Source organism: Balaenoptera physalus (assembly GCF_965194825.1).
Source record: "Balaenoptera physalus genome assembly, chromosome: 6".
Lineage (NCBI taxonomy): Eukaryota > Metazoa > Chordata > Mammalia > Artiodactyla > Balaenopteridae > Balaenoptera > Balaenoptera physalus.
Window position 1 is genome coordinate 59,801,743 of NC_138885.1, and position 15,827 is coordinate 59,817,569.

A 15,827-nucleotide genomic window follows, 5' to 3' on the forward strand; every position below is an offset into this window, starting at 1 on the left:
ATTTCAATGTGTTTCCCTCAATGTCACAGGGTATAACAATTTGATAGGAAAAGGTCATTTGACATTGGTCAAAAATGCATTCTCCCCATTTAAAATGTATATTATAATTGGTTGCATAGACAAATGTCACCTTTTGCAGTATCTTTATCTCGATCATAGTCTTAGACATCAACTGTGTGCCCACTTTCCAGCTGCCATAGAAATTTGGTACATCTGCAAATTCTGGTGAAATCTAGTGAGCTGAATGTAATGGTAGATCAAATGATCCAAAGCACTTGGGTGTTATCTTTCAGTCTCCATTGAACCATTCGGACATTGGGAATGGTTTTTACACAAGGGAAGTCTTTTGAGAGTATTTGTGGGGGGTTTTTGTTTTGTTTTGTGTCTTTTGGATTTCGCTGGCCAAAAAAAAGTAATCTAAAACCAGTGAAATCAATCCACCGTAACATTTTCAACATTGTGATTGGTTTTACCTTTTAGTTGATTCCTATTATGAGTTTTACTCAATTTCAACAGTACTTCAATAGATATTTTATTACTGTTATGTTCAATCTAATCATTTAGAAAGGTTGAAAGGGAAGAAAATCAAACTACAATTCATACATACCTTCACTTTACACTAAGTTGTCATGTTGTACGTCACGTAGTTTCTAGATTGATTTCTCTTGTGTATAAGTTACAACATCAAAGATGCCAAAGGGTATATAAAATAAGCTACAATAATATTCAACAGAACTTAACCTGGACCTTATGTTGTAATAATTTATTCATATTAGCTGTAGTCTTCTGTATTTATATTTTCAGTATTTATTATGAATGACATGGAAATTCGTGTATTTATTGTGGCTTTTTATTGCAGTGTGTATATATATATATCTATTACAAATAAGCATTTTTAAGTCTGATCCTTAAGTTTCTTTTATTAGTGGCACTTGTATTATGCTGTACTTTTTATTATATATTGTACAATATCTTGTCCATTTGTTTGCAGCAGAGTAAAACCGGTTTCTAAGTTGTATCTACTGTTGCATTTTTGTTGCATTTTGTGTAAATCCTTTGTTTTTACCTTCTGAGCCATCACACACACACGAGAATACCTCCCTCCCCTGGTGCAAAAGATACATTCCTGAAAAGTTGTGTGTGAAGCCAGTTCCTGTGAAATGGCTCATTACCTTATCATCTCAAAGATGTGCTAACTTTATTATGATTGATCTCTAAGTGGAGATGCTTAATAAAATTTTTCCTCAACTCTTCAACCTGTCATCAAGTAATGACATGTAAACAAATATGAGGGCCAGAGAGGAACATCCTATCCCAAGGAAACTGGGGAGGATATTTTTACCAAGACAAATCCAATCTTTTGCAAGTAGTATCCTGCAATTCACCTGTTTAGTAGTATTTGTGTTTTGTTTTGCTTAAAGCAGAATCTGTGTGATTCGGGGTTTAGAATATATATGTACACATAAGTACATATATATGCCTATCTATTTGATAATGCTGACTTACGGTAACCAAACTTCTTTTTATTGGCAGTAGAATGAAGAGAAAAGAAAATGGATCCTTCCTAATCTCCTACTATGTGCAGGTCCCTGTCTTCAAACAACTTGTTTTTCTTACATTGGGACACTGGTCTATATTTTTGAAAGTTAAATAATAATATGTGATTGTGTGATCATCCCCAAAGGCAAATTTGATCGTGTTGCTCACTTAAAAAATCTTCTGTACTCTTCCTTCCTCATTGCCAACAAGACAAAACCCAAACTCTTTGGAATGCCCCCACGAGATCACCTAAGATCTGGGTACAGCACACCTCTCCAGCCACTTTGCTCATCAGGCTCTCTCTTTGCTTCCCTTGCCCGCAGACAGACCGCTTAGACTTTGCCTACTACCCTATTTTTTCTCTGCCTCCCTTTTTGCCCAGAGTATACACTCCACACCCCATCCTGACAGCACAATTATAATGACTTCTTATTTTTCAAGAGAAAACACAAATGCCCCTTCCTTTATGTTGCCTTTCTGATTTTCCTGAAGATTGATTACCTGCTCTTTTATGCCTAGTGCAGACGTTTATTAGCGCCCCTCCCTTCAAGTCTCACTGCACTTATTTAGCTACCTAATCCCTCTACAGGACTCCCTGAGAACAGAAAATGTGTCTTCTTACTCGCCATGTCCTTGGCATCCAGCATAGCGCCCAGAACATAGTAGATGTTTAAAGTATGTTTACTGACGTATGTGCAGTACAAAACTGAGTGGTACATTTGTAGGAGTTCAGATGAAGGAAGGATGGGTGGCTGAAGGTGTGGAGACGGTGTCAGATTCAGGAGGAGGAAGAAATTCAGCTGGTAGGGGACATTCTAGATTCCACGATGTGGAACAGCTTGAGGAAGGGCTGAGTCAGGACCAAATCACCCACTTCTGTGTAGGGTAGAAGGACGTTCCTAAGAGCAGATGATTTACACTCAGGAACAAATGAGCATCAGATGAGGAAAATGGATTCAGATATTGCAAAGCTCTGAAGACCAGTCTGGAGAATCTGACTTGTATCCTTAGGGAAACAGGGAAATCTTGAAAGGATTAGAAGAGGAAGTTCAACCAAATAAGAGTGATGTTTAGCAGAGTGGAATCAGTGTGGTTGCAGGACACAGACAATTTGGGAAGATGGGAACACCAGAGTACAAATCGTCCTTGTAGCTATTGCAGTCATTACTCATTCAGAAAATCATTGTCAAGGACCTACTCTATTTAGGACACTTTGCTAGATTACAAGGGGGCAGCGCTGAGCAAGACAGGCAGATCCCCTCCAGACAAGCAAAGATAGGGGTCCTGATGATGATGACAAAGAAAACGTTGGTTATTTGAAAGCCTACTTAGGTGTGAGAGATTAAGAACAGCAAAAAGATCATGAGCTTAAAATACGATGGGTGGAGTACAGGGAAGGACTTAAGAGAATGGATATATCGTTAACAGAAATGACGATGTTACAAGGAGGAAGAGGTGTGTTCATTTTGGACATTGAATTGTGGCTGGAATACTCGGTGAACATACCAAATGGACAGAAGGAAATATGAATCTAGAGCTTAGGTAAAGATGTGAGATTGGGAATGAATGGGTGTTTTAAGAGGAAACCAGGGAGAGAGAATGAGAAATGTACAGAGGAGAGGACTGAACCTTTCAAAGGCTGGGGTTGCAGGTTGTGCTCTCTGGCAGCGGTGCTGAGATGGAGTTTAGCAAGCAGGACTTTCCTTAGGGACCAATACTCATGGAAGCTGGAGGAGGACGCAGGTGAGGAAGAGGGAGAACTCAAGCTACAGAACAGATGCAACAAAGCCCCGGCCAGCCATTCCCACCTGGGTGCTCTGGAGCATAAAGGGCGCCTCCAAGCCTGGGGGCTGAAAATGGCTGGGCTTTTATAGCCACCCCACAGTCAGGCACTGGCTGTGGTCCCCTGGGATGGGAGTGCTCTGGGGCGAGTTGGTACTCTGGAATAGGAGAAATGCCCGGAAAGAGCCGAAAGCTGGAGGCTGTTTGCTAGGGGCACTCTCAGAAGCTGGGAAAGTCCTTCCTTGAAGGGGAATACTTGAAGGTGGCACAGCGCTGTGTCTTCCACAGTCCGTAACTCAGACCCACTTCTTCATTTGAATTTCAGGGAGCAGGGCCTCCAAGATTCAGGAATACTTAGAAGAGCTTCATTAATAGAATAAACTACAGCTCTTGCCACTGCAGTTGGCCTTAGAACCACCACTGATATTCGTCACCTCCCCGGTTCACTATAATTTCTACATTCTCCTCATCTTCAGCAACCACTTCTGCTAATCTCAGTGGCTTACTTGGTGGTATGACTCAGACGCAAGAGGTGTCTTAGTGCACTGATATTCCTTCCTGCTCCCATTGTGTAATAGTAGACCCATCTCTTCCTGATGATCAAGATGGCGACTCTTCTCCCTGCCCAAAATGCCTGGGGAGCAGCTTACATTCTATGGGAATCTTTAGTCCCCTGATAAAAGTGTGCCTCCTTTGGGAACTAGGGCCTTTAACCCAGCAGAGCCTATAGAGTTGTGGAATAGGATGCACAGTTTTCCCCAGTGGGTCATGTTAAGTGGGGCCACTTCTGCTTTCACCCCATGGAAGGAACACTTGGGTTCCTAGACCCATGTGTTCTTTCTCCTGGGGATGTAGTAGTATATAAAGGTTTTTGATCCAATGTATATACTGCATCCTGAAGCATGGTACCCCATCATATAGAGCAGCGGTCACCAACCTTTTTGGCACCAGGGACCTGTTACATGGAAGACAATTTTTCCACTGTTGGGGGGTGAGGCGGGGTCCGAGGGGGTGTTCAGGCGGTAATGCGAGCGATGGGGAACAGTGGATGAAGCTTCGCTCGCTCGCCCGCCGCTCACCTCCCACTGTGCAGCCCTGTTCCTAACAGGCCACAGGCCGGTAGTGGCCTGCGACCCGGCGGTTGGGGACCCCTGCTATAGAGTATCACCTCCAAACTTGTACTCCAATTGCACCTTTAGCAGGTCAGTCAACACTCTGTCAGGCTGGCAGCTACTGAGTCCATGATATGACCAGTGGATCTCGTGGTCATGGGCCCACTCCATACCTCCTTTCCTATAAGTTAGTTCACGGCTCTGGTATGATGTGAAATGGGACCCCATATGGGCAGATCATATATACTGTAAGCCTTGCAGCTAAGAAAGGCAAAACCAGACTTAGAATATATATATTTTTTAATTAAAAGCAAACAGACAGCAACAATAGCAAAAAGCAACCTTTTGTCCCTTCAGGATGTAAGAAAGTCCAATGTAATCAATTTGCCAGCAGGTGTCTGGTTAGATTTCGGAAGAACAGTGCCATATCGAGGGCCCAGCATGAGTCTCTGTTGCTGGCATTCTATAGATGTGACAGTAGTTGTAGCTTCATCAACCTTGGTAAATTGGAGGCCATGCTCACGGGCCCAGCCTCCCTATCTCCCACTGCCACCCAATTCATGTGCCTATCACGGCAGCACTGGAGTAGCCGATGGCTGAGGCTGGCTGCCGTCAGCTGGCCGAGTTCTTCTGCCTACACCAGTACTATCCACAACAAATATAATGTGATCCGCAAGGGTGTGTTGCACATGTAATTTTACAGTTTCTGGTAGCCACATTAAAAATAGTAAAAAAACACAAAAGATGAAATTAATTTCAAAATATTCTATTTAACCTAATATATAAAACATTATCATTTCAACATGTAATCAATCAAAAAAACATTGTTTTACATTCTTCTTTTTTTGTACTCCTAAGTCTTTTAAAATCCGGTATGTATTTTCACTGAGGGCATGATTCAGTTTGGACGAGCCGCATGTGGATAGTGGACAAAGTCTTGGGCAGCACAGATCCATCCTGCTGTTTAGTGGCGCTTCTGCGATACTACGATCTTCACACCATGCGCCCACTCCCATAGGTCCCCCCGCGTGATCCTACCCCAGACCTCCTTTTCCCTGATTTTCCGATCTCTCTCCCTTCAGGCCCCTGACCAGTCGGCCAGGCCATTCACTTTTGTTCATGATCCACATATTCTAACAGCGCCGTTTCTCCTTCCACACCAGGAGGACAACCAGGTGCACCGCTGATGCTCTGCCCGGATCTTCCCCGGCTGCTGTCTTTCAAAACTACCCCTGAGTGAGGCTGCAGAGCAGCTGCCATCCATTTTCGGCTTACATTGCATCCACCCTCCAAACAGAATTCAACTCTTTGTCCTCCTCCATCAGCTGGCCATAAGGAGTCCTCCACATGGGGTGAGGGTGAGCTGAGGGAGAGGCGCTGGCACAGCGGTGCTGGATGACACGGAAGATGGGGCTACCTGTTCGTGCAGCTTCCTGTGCCTTCCGGTCTGGTCTGTGCTTAATCCCAGATTTTCTACTTTGATCTTACCGTGGATTTGCTGCTAGCCCTGCTTTATCTTTTGACTTAGTGGCTTTGTTGGAAACCAGCTCCGGAGACATGGTTCCAGAGGCATGGTCACTTGGCGTCCCCTAGTCAGGTACTTCTTCTCGACAAGGCCTCAGTAATATATTGAGTTGTTTTACAAAAGGCATATAAATTACTGCTACAAATGGCAATGCCTTGACCCCTGGGCCTGGGTTGTGATTCTACAACTGGCACTTGCCCTAATCTCCACACCACCTCTTTTGCCATCACTGGTACCTCTGTTGTCATAGCGTCTGCTGGGCTTTGTGCCCTGCAACCAAGACTTGCTACATAGACCTCATCTGCTCTATGTTCACTCCAAGCTGGCAGTTTGTCACGTTGCCCAGTTTATGATCAGAGCAGTATTCCCGGATGTGCGATATGCTGTCTTCAGAACCTGAAGAGTCTTGCCAGGTATTGTACTTCCCTCTTCATGGTGGGAAGTGCAATAATTTATCTCTACTGTGAAGATGTCCTGGAATGCCCCAGACCACAGGATCCCCAAAGATTATACTGATGTGGCAGGCTTCTGAATCTTCAAAGGGTTTATCTCCTGTCCTTTAGAGCTCCTGTGTTTTACCAAGGCCTTCAGCATTCATGCTGACCATTTATTCCTTATCTGGCCTGATTAGCGTAATAGCATAAATGGGGTGGTATTCTGCAGGATATCCAGAGAGTCAAGATTTCTTTGTACTGTATTATGACAGGGTACAAAACTAAATACATATTGTCACCCGTTCCATGTGAATGCAAATAATTTCAATCCTCTTTTCTAATTGGAATAGAAAGGAATACATTTGCCAAATCAATGGTCTCACCCATGTACCTGAGGTTGGTTAGCCTTCTCTAGCAAAGATATTACATCTGGCACAGCAACTGCAATTGCGGTTACCACTTGGTTGAATTTGCAGTAATATACTCTCATTCTCCAGGACCCATCTGCATTCTGCAGGGGCTCAGGTGACTTAAATGGAGATGTGATGGGACCTCCATCCCTGCATCCTTAGGTCTTTAAGGGTACCACTAATTTCCACTCTCCTCCCTGGAATGCAAACTTGTTTTTTAATTTTACCTTGATTAGGGGGAGGGGGCAGGAATGGTTTCAGAGATTTCCTCTTGGCCTTCTTCACTATTATAGCCTTTATCCCACAAGCCAAAGGTCCTATGTGGGGATTGCATACATACCAAATATGCCAATCTCAATTATGTAGTCGGAGACAGGGGAACCGGCCACTGGATGGGTCTACAGACCCAGTGGACTTAAGCCAGACCTTAACCAGGACACTGTTTATTTCCTGGTTCTTATAGGTCCCCTCTTGAACAGGGGGCTCATAGTGAGGCTTCAGTTCTCCAGGTCATTGTCAAGTCTAATCCAAAGTCAAATAGTCCTTAAATATTTGGATATTCCCCTTTCCCTGGTGCACAGGCATCTAAGTAAATGGTTGTAGGTCCCTTTTCAGGAGGACTGGAGGAAGCATTACCATGTATACTTGTATGATATAGCTGGGTCCTTCCTCCTAGGGATCTGGCCTCCTCTTGGGTCAATCAGCCTGAGTCTGAAAACTAACCCAGGTCTAGAAAATGGGCAAGAGATATTTGATCTTTTATTGGGGTGATTGCCTTCAGGCTCCTAGTCATCCATCCTAATTTCTTGTGATGGTATAAACTGAGTAGTACTCGTGTTGGCTGCCCATCTATTTTTTGTCGCGTTATACCAGTTTCTATGAACCATTTCCATAGCTCTCTGTGTCAGGACCCTTCACTGCCACTCTGACTCTGCCACTAATTATGATAATTGCAACCTCTCTGCTTTTAGCAGTTATGTGCCACTACCTGTCCTCTATTGTTTGAGAGTTCTACCATCCCCTTTGGACTGCCACCTTGGGCCAGGAAGTATCTGTGCTCCATATATAATATCATCAGTGATGGGGTCCACATTACTAGCCAAGTGGCAAGTGCAGCACCAAAATTCCATCATACTGATTGCCTTTTTTGGACCATTTCTGGTACAAATGTCAGATTGGGTTTTCTAGAAATAGATCCTAAAATGGAGATTGACATGCAGATATTTATTAGGTATCAACAACTGTGGAAGCAAGGAGGTGGAAACAATTAAATAGAGGAATAAGTTGAACTGAGATGCAGCCTCAGAACAACTCACAGGGAGTTCCAGAGCCAATATGGCCCATTGGCGCTGTCCCCTGATGAGCCAAGAATGTCAGGTCTTTAAGCCCGCCGTGATCAGTCACGGCATGTGAGTACCCCAGGTTGCTCATGCTTTTAAGCAAGGCATCTCTCTGTAGCTGAGGCCATCCCTGAAAGAGAAATAACAAGTCAGCCCTGAAATGAATTGGGTTGGGACATCCCCATGTCCATCACAGATTTAGGATTCAAAAGAAGGAAGTGAAGATGTGTAAGACTTAAGAGATAAATGTAAAGTCTTGAACTAAGGTTTAAAAAACATGAACGGATATATTTACCTGCACAAGATTTGTCCTTCATGATAGATTCCCCTCCTCCCCCCACGGAGTGCTGACTTCAATTCTGGTTACTGCAGTTTAAGAAGAATATCCACTTCCTGAATTGTGTTCCTGAATTGTAAAGAGGCTAAGAACTACAACAAAACAGACCTAGTTAAAGAACTGATGTTTACTCTAAACAGAAGTTTTCTTCAGATACTTAAAGACTCTGGAAATTATTGCCTGTGGAAATAATCGCTAAAAGTCTAGAAAGGCAGAAGTTTTCATAATATAGGGAGAATAATTTTAATAATTAAAACCAAGTAATAGAGCAGTGCAGGTGTAAGTCAGCCAGATGAAGGAGGGAAGGGGCATTTCCAATCAAAGTAGCTATCTCAGGCAACTGCGCAAAGTTCAGGTTCACCAAATATAAGACCACAAGAGAGACAAAAAGGGAGAATGAACACGAAGTCAATGGCAGATCATCAAGGTCTTTGTATGTCATACTTAGGACTTTGTCTATTAAGCAGTGGCAAGTTTTATTCCACTCAGAGTTTTAAAAGGGTAAGTCTGACAGCAAAACAGAATGGATTAGGAGAGGTGTATAAGACAGGAAGCAGAGAAACCAATTAAGAGTAGCCATGATCGGGGGTTTCCCTGGTGGCACAGTGGTTAAGAATCGCCTGCCAATGGAGGGGACACAGGTTTGAGCCCTGGTCCGGGAAGATCTCACATGACGCGGAGCAACTAAGCCCGTGCACCACAACTACTGAGCCCACACGCCTAGAACCCGTGCTCCGCAACAAGAGAAGCCACCGCAATGAGAAGCCCATGCACCGCAACGAAGAGTAGCCCCTGCTCACCGCAACTAGAGAAAGCCCGCTCGCAGCAACGAAGACCCAACGCAACCAAAAATAAATAAATAAAATAAATAAATTTATTTAAAAAAAAAAAGAGTAGCCATGATCGATGGAAGCAGTTCTGCCTTGCTCATCATTGTATTTGCAGTACCTAGCATTGTGGCTGCACATGGAAGAGCCTCCATAAATCACCATTAAATGAGTGTATACTCAAGCCAAGTACCAACGCTCGCCTGAACTAAGACAAGGGCCATGGGAACATCGAGGGGGCAACCTGTTCAAAACATACGTCAAAGGCTGAATGCAGATGCAAGGAGAGGAAGGATTGAAGGGTAATGCATAGATTCCCTGATTTGCACGTAGAGGTACACTTGCTCTAGACCAGAAACACTAAAAGAGGAGTAACGGTGGACAAGGGAAGGGAAAGAAGGAAAGAAACACTGAATTCTAAGGCTCACCTAATAATCTATGGTTAAGAGCTGCCTTTGTTGAAATTTCTCAACAAAGTCTCCGCTGCTAATGTGCTTTCTCATAGACGTTTTGTATGCACGAGTTCCCGATGATCAGTACCTCCCTATCGGTATGGAACAGCCTCTGCCTCTTTGTCAAGCTTTCACTGGTAAAGCAGAGCAGCAAGCCAATTACTGAGATCATTCAGATGAAAATTTTACTTTTGCCTGAATTAGCCAGAGAATTGAAGCATAAATGGACCTTTTCACTTGACTGATTGAGATAATTGCCTCACTTTTCTAGGGGAGACCTATAGCTGGGAGGCTGCGTTTGATCACCAAAACATGTTTGTAATATGCATTATTGACTTCTCCTGAAACATCTATGCTTGGCTAGGTGCCACACTCAAATGCTATACCTCGTCTCTTGAGGTATCACAAACAATGCAGAGAAATACCATACCTGGGAAAATTCAATGTTTGAATTCTTTCATTCTGGGCCAGCCTGAAAACAGAGGTGCTCAGGCCACCAGAAGAGGTAAAATGGCATCTAGGGGAGTCTGGGGGGAGGCGGCAGGGCAGGAGGTTGGCTCAGTGGATAAGATGCAAGAAGTGAGAATTAGCTCCAGGTGGGTGGAAACAAATGGCTTTTCCTGAAAGAAGTGGGTAGGTGGACTTGAAAGAAACATGTAATTTACATTTATTATTGGAGGGGTGAGAGGAGTTAATAAAGAGACCTGAGTAGGGGCACACATTAGAGCAGCAGCAGGACTCAGATCAGAGCCTTTGGCCTGGATCCTATGTTATAGAGGCTTTTTCAAAAAGCATGGGACATGGGGAAAAAAGGATTCCAAAGAAACAGCACAGCATCTGAGCTTTTCCACAGCATTTACTATCTGCTGGCCCACCGCTATGACAGCCTGCGAGCGCACAGACAAAGCATGGTCAGTGATGACCTAGAAAATTCGCTGAAGAGCAAGACATACATTAGAAAAACCCTCAGAAACTTTCATTCTAGGAGGAAAGGTTGTCATGGAAATGTGTTCGTAATTACTTTGTGATGGCTCCCCTTACTGGCCGACAGGCAGAACGTCCTAGATCCCGTTCTGAAGACAAGTGGGAGGACATACATAACACCCAGGCATCCTGCTTAACTTCTAAGTTTCCTGCATTAAAAAAAAAAAAAAAAAATGTTGCTAAAGTAGATTTTATTTTCTGAATATCAAATTAAAAGAAGGGAAATTTCAGCCATGGCGTTTATAAAATCCACCAGACTTATTCTTTGATTTTTATATTAATTATTCCCAGTGGATGGTTAAGAGTCCAGTGATAGGATTTGTGATTTATAAAGTAATATGATTGCTTTAAATGTTTTAACTCTTTAAACTTTTATAGTTACATCTAATTTCAAAAACTACTTGAGGTGATGGATGAGGTACACACAAGCACACACACACACATCAGGATTGATGTATATAAATGAGCTGCATTTTTTGAAGACTATATGCTTACAGTAAGGAGGCTGTCATTGTTCTAAGCAATCCTGAATTTCTTTTTTGTTCTATTGTTTGGACTATAACTTTGTGGCAAGTATTAATACTTTAAAAATCTATTTGGCATTTTGTAACATCCAAAAATCATTCAGAATCAACTATGTTGAATCGTGAATGAACTAGTAAAGTTAAACAATTGTATCTAAAATAATAAAAATTAAATATATGTCTTCCACAATGTTCCCCAGGATTTTCCCTCAAATAATCTTGAAAATGTCAAATAATGTGCTAACTTAGCACATTAGGTGCTATATATATCATCCACCTATCCCACAGGCTGTGTACGTGGTTTTTTAATTTAAACATAAGGATTGGAATATTTTATTTAAAAATTTAAAATCTATCTATAGGTATGGTCAAATATCTTTATATGCATTTTGCCATCAAGAAGTCTGAGTAGAAAAATTCAGTTGCTAGTATAAAGCTAATTTTTTACTTTAAACCAAGACTAGTAAATTTTGCTTGCAAGACAAATGATATTGGCATGGAAGTAATCACACTATTAAACTGATTTTTTTAAAAATTTAAGTTGACCAGCAAGAGACAGGATACTCTTGAGATTAACAGTTTACATTGAAATTATTCATTCTCATTAGATTTTTCACTCTTTTATTTTTATTTTAGTATATCCACTGTGTTAGTCAAGAGATTCCAAATTATGGTTAGGGGCAAACAAGCCTCTAAATCTCAAAGGTTTGAAACCTGGTCTCACGTCACGTCCATCTTAAATGGGAAGGGTACTCCGCTCCAAGCTGTCCTCACGCAAGTATTGAGACTGATGGAAACTTCCAGCATCTGAAACATAGCAGGCAGCGTGAGGAAGGTGGTTAATCACTCACTGTTTCTTAAGGATTTCTGGCTGGAAGTAACATGTCACTTCCACTACAACTGCAGTGACCAAAGTAAGTCAGATGGGCAGAAATAGAATTGCATTTTACTTCCTATTGTCTTAGTTGACTCCCAACAAAGATACTTTAATCTTTCATAGAAACAAAGGGGGTTGGGTAATGCTATCCTACTATGTGCTTGGGAAGAGAACAGAAACACTGTGAACAGCATGAATAACTACCACACTTACACTGAATGAGGAACTTTATCTTAATTCAAGGAAAGGGGACATTGCTTCCTACCTGAGAATCAAATACAGCAACAGGATACAGTGAAATTTATGTTTTGATTTTTTAACAGAAAGAGGCTGAACATAATATTTGCTGATTAGATTTAATGCCTGAACTTCTTTCCAAGTCTTACTTTTTACTGAAATAAATTGTACTTAAATTGAGCTCTCTGGGGATTTCACAGTGATTGATTGATTAGACTGTGGTTAGGGCCACTCAGGGTAAGTGTGAGACATGGGGCAACGGTGCGAGAGCAGCTGCTTTCAGGGCTCCGGCCTTAATCTTGAGTGTTGCCATGGTGACAGCTGCCAGCAGGAACCCACAGGGAGCCCAGTAGACGCACTAGCTGCCAGACCTTTGTATCAGACATACCATCCCCAGCCTTTCAGACAGAAGCATAACGAACTCTTTAGCCAGGGTGTTTCTGCTTCCTATCCTAGGGGACAGTTTATTCTTGCTTCAACTGTCAATTACCAGATGTCAATTCGGAAAGACAAACTCTATTTTGTCTTTCTTCCTGTACTCTTCCTCGCAGCTTATTTTCATATCACAGCCCACCCTTTTCCCCAGTTTATAGTTATATAATTAACAATTCTTAATAGAGCAACCTCAACACATAGGTCCTCTAATACAACGCTGACCAGTAGAACTTTCTGTGATGATGAAAATGTTCTGTCTGTGCCATTCAATACAGCAGCCACTGGCCACATGTGCCTAGTCAGCATTTGAAGTGTGGCCAATACAACTGAGTCACTAAATTTTTTAAATTTATTTAATTTTAGTTCACTTTAATTTTATTTTATTTTTAATTTTATTTATTTATTTATGGCTGTGTTGGGTCTTCGTTTCTGTGCGAGGGCTTTCTCTAGTTGCGGCAAGCGGGGGCCACTCTTCATCGCGGTGCGCGGGCCTCTCACTATCGCGGCCTCTCTTGTTGCGGAGCACAGGCTCCAGACGCTCAGGCTCAGTAATTGTGGCTCACGGGCCCAGCCGCTCCGCGGCATGTGGGATCTTCCCAGACCAGGGCTCGAACCCATGTCCCCTGCATTGGCAGAGCAGATTCTCAACCACTGCGCCACCAGGGAAGCCCCTTTAATTTTATTTTAATTAGCTACGTGTGGCTAGGACGATAGTATTGAACAGCACAGTTCCAGAGTCATAGTTAAGCTCAGGGAGCTGTACGACCGACAGCTGCCCAGAAGGGAACCATCCTTAGCAGCTTCCTCTCATTTGAAGCAGCGTATTATCTGTTCTAAAGCATATTATTGCTACTGCCGCATAAGGTATGCCTTGCCCTGCACTAACCTCCTTGCTTCTTGTAAATTTAATTATGCAGCCAAAGAAAGAGGAGTAAAAGGAAATATGATGATTTGGGCCGTTAAGGTAATAGTCATCTAGAAGCAAGCCTTAATAATGGGAAAGACGTTACTGTTTCTAATTAATATACCGGCCACATTACTGTGATTCTGCAAAAGAACCAGATCCTCACCAGAAGTCATCAGTTCTAGTCCCAGAGTTAGGCTAGTTAACTGTATGATTTAGGGAAGACACACAGCAGAGGGGTTTGTGTGTTTTTTTGCTTAAAATTTCTCCTCTGTATGAAAAGGGGGATAATAATATTTACTGTGTGTTTACTCACATGACAGAGGCTTTAAGTTTCATTTATTCCTTTTAACAAGTCAATAAATTAGGATTTATTATGTACAATATACAGGTGAGGAAACTGAAGCTTAGGAGGGTTAAGTGGTTAAGATTTCTCAGCTAGTAATTGTAAGAACCAAACGACCTTCCAACTCAAGTCTGTCTCCAAAACCCAAGTTCTTTCTACTAAATATCATTAGGATGTTTCTATAATCCCTTCCAACTCTTAATTATCACTAAAGTGAGTGCCATGCATTTAAACGTATTGAATGAGCTTTGCAAACAAGCAAAAATAGAATTCTTAACTGTACTCCAGTTTTAAAAACATTATAATGACTGTAACAGATATTTCCCCAGCTGGACCCACCTAAGATGCCCCAGTTCAGTGGCTTTCAATCCTGGCTTCACATTAGAATTATTTGGAGAGTTTTTTTAAAAATACTGATGCCAGGGATCTTTCTCAAACTAATTAAATCAAAATTTCCAGGAATGGGGCCCAGGGATAGCTTGTTTTAAGACCATCAAGTGATAACAATGTGCAGCAGGGCGGAGAACTGATCTACCAGGTGTGGAAGTTGCAGAAACCTGGCTCTGTTGAGCCACCTGCTAGAACTTCATGAACCTGCGTCCAGGAGAAAGCCCCTTGGCATCTTGGTTGGTGTGTTTCATTTTACGGACATGTGCTGGGGGCAACTGCCATGTGGAGATGAGGAAGCCATCTCACACAAACAAGCTTCTCCTCCTGAAGACTGGTTAACCATGACACCAGAGGAATTTTTCATTCTGAGCCTTAGGATCCCTAAGCCTCTGTCACACGCAAAATTGGAAGGAAAGTAGTGCAAAAAGAGTAATTATCTGATGGGAGAAAGGACTTGCCAACTTCCTTCTGAATTTCTTTCCATGTGCCTAGGAGCTGTAACAGGGCAAGTCCAAGTTCAGATTGCAACAGCGTTCCAACGGCTGCCCTCCTGGCAGGTAATGCCATAGAGAGCAGGTATGCTAAAGCGGGATTCCTCCAACGAGCAAAGGAGTTTAGTAGTTAGGTTGGTTCATAGACTAGAAAAATAGGCTTGCCCATCCTCTCACACCGAAACCAGTTGCTTTTGTTTTCCTTTTTTTCAATCTGAATTCTGTGCAGAATTTTCTGTTACCAAAAAAAAGAGAAAAAGTAGACCAAAACTTCAGTAGTCCTCAACAGAGCTTAACTCTGACATGATTTTAAAGAGCTCAAGTTTATCGTCCTCAAAAATTTTGAGTGACATGCCTTCTCTCCCAGCACTGATTCTCAAACTTGGAGAAGTTTGTTTAAAATGCATATTTCTGGAGCCCACTCCTGGAGGTCTAGAGTGGAACCTATTTGAAATCTGTATATTTTAAGGATTCCAGTAAATCTGTTCTAAGTGATCATGGTAGGCTCAGTAATGGTCCCCATAAGATGTTCGCATTGTAATTCTCAGAATATGTGAATAAGTTAGCTTAAATAACAAAAGAGAATTTGCGGATGTGATTAAAATAAGGATCTTAAGCTGGGAAGACTATCCTGGTCATCCAGGGGGCCCAATGTAACTACAAGGGCCTTTATAAGAGGGAGGCAAGAGGGTCAAAGTTTAAAAAGGAAATGTGACAATGGGACCAGAGGTTGAATTGAGGCACTTCGAAGATGAAGGAGCCACGAGCCAAGGAATGCAGACAGCCTCTAGAAGCTGGAAAAGGCAAGCAAATAGATTCTCTGATTGTCTCCTAAAAACTCCAGAAGGAATGCTGCTCTGCCAACATCTTGATTTTAGACT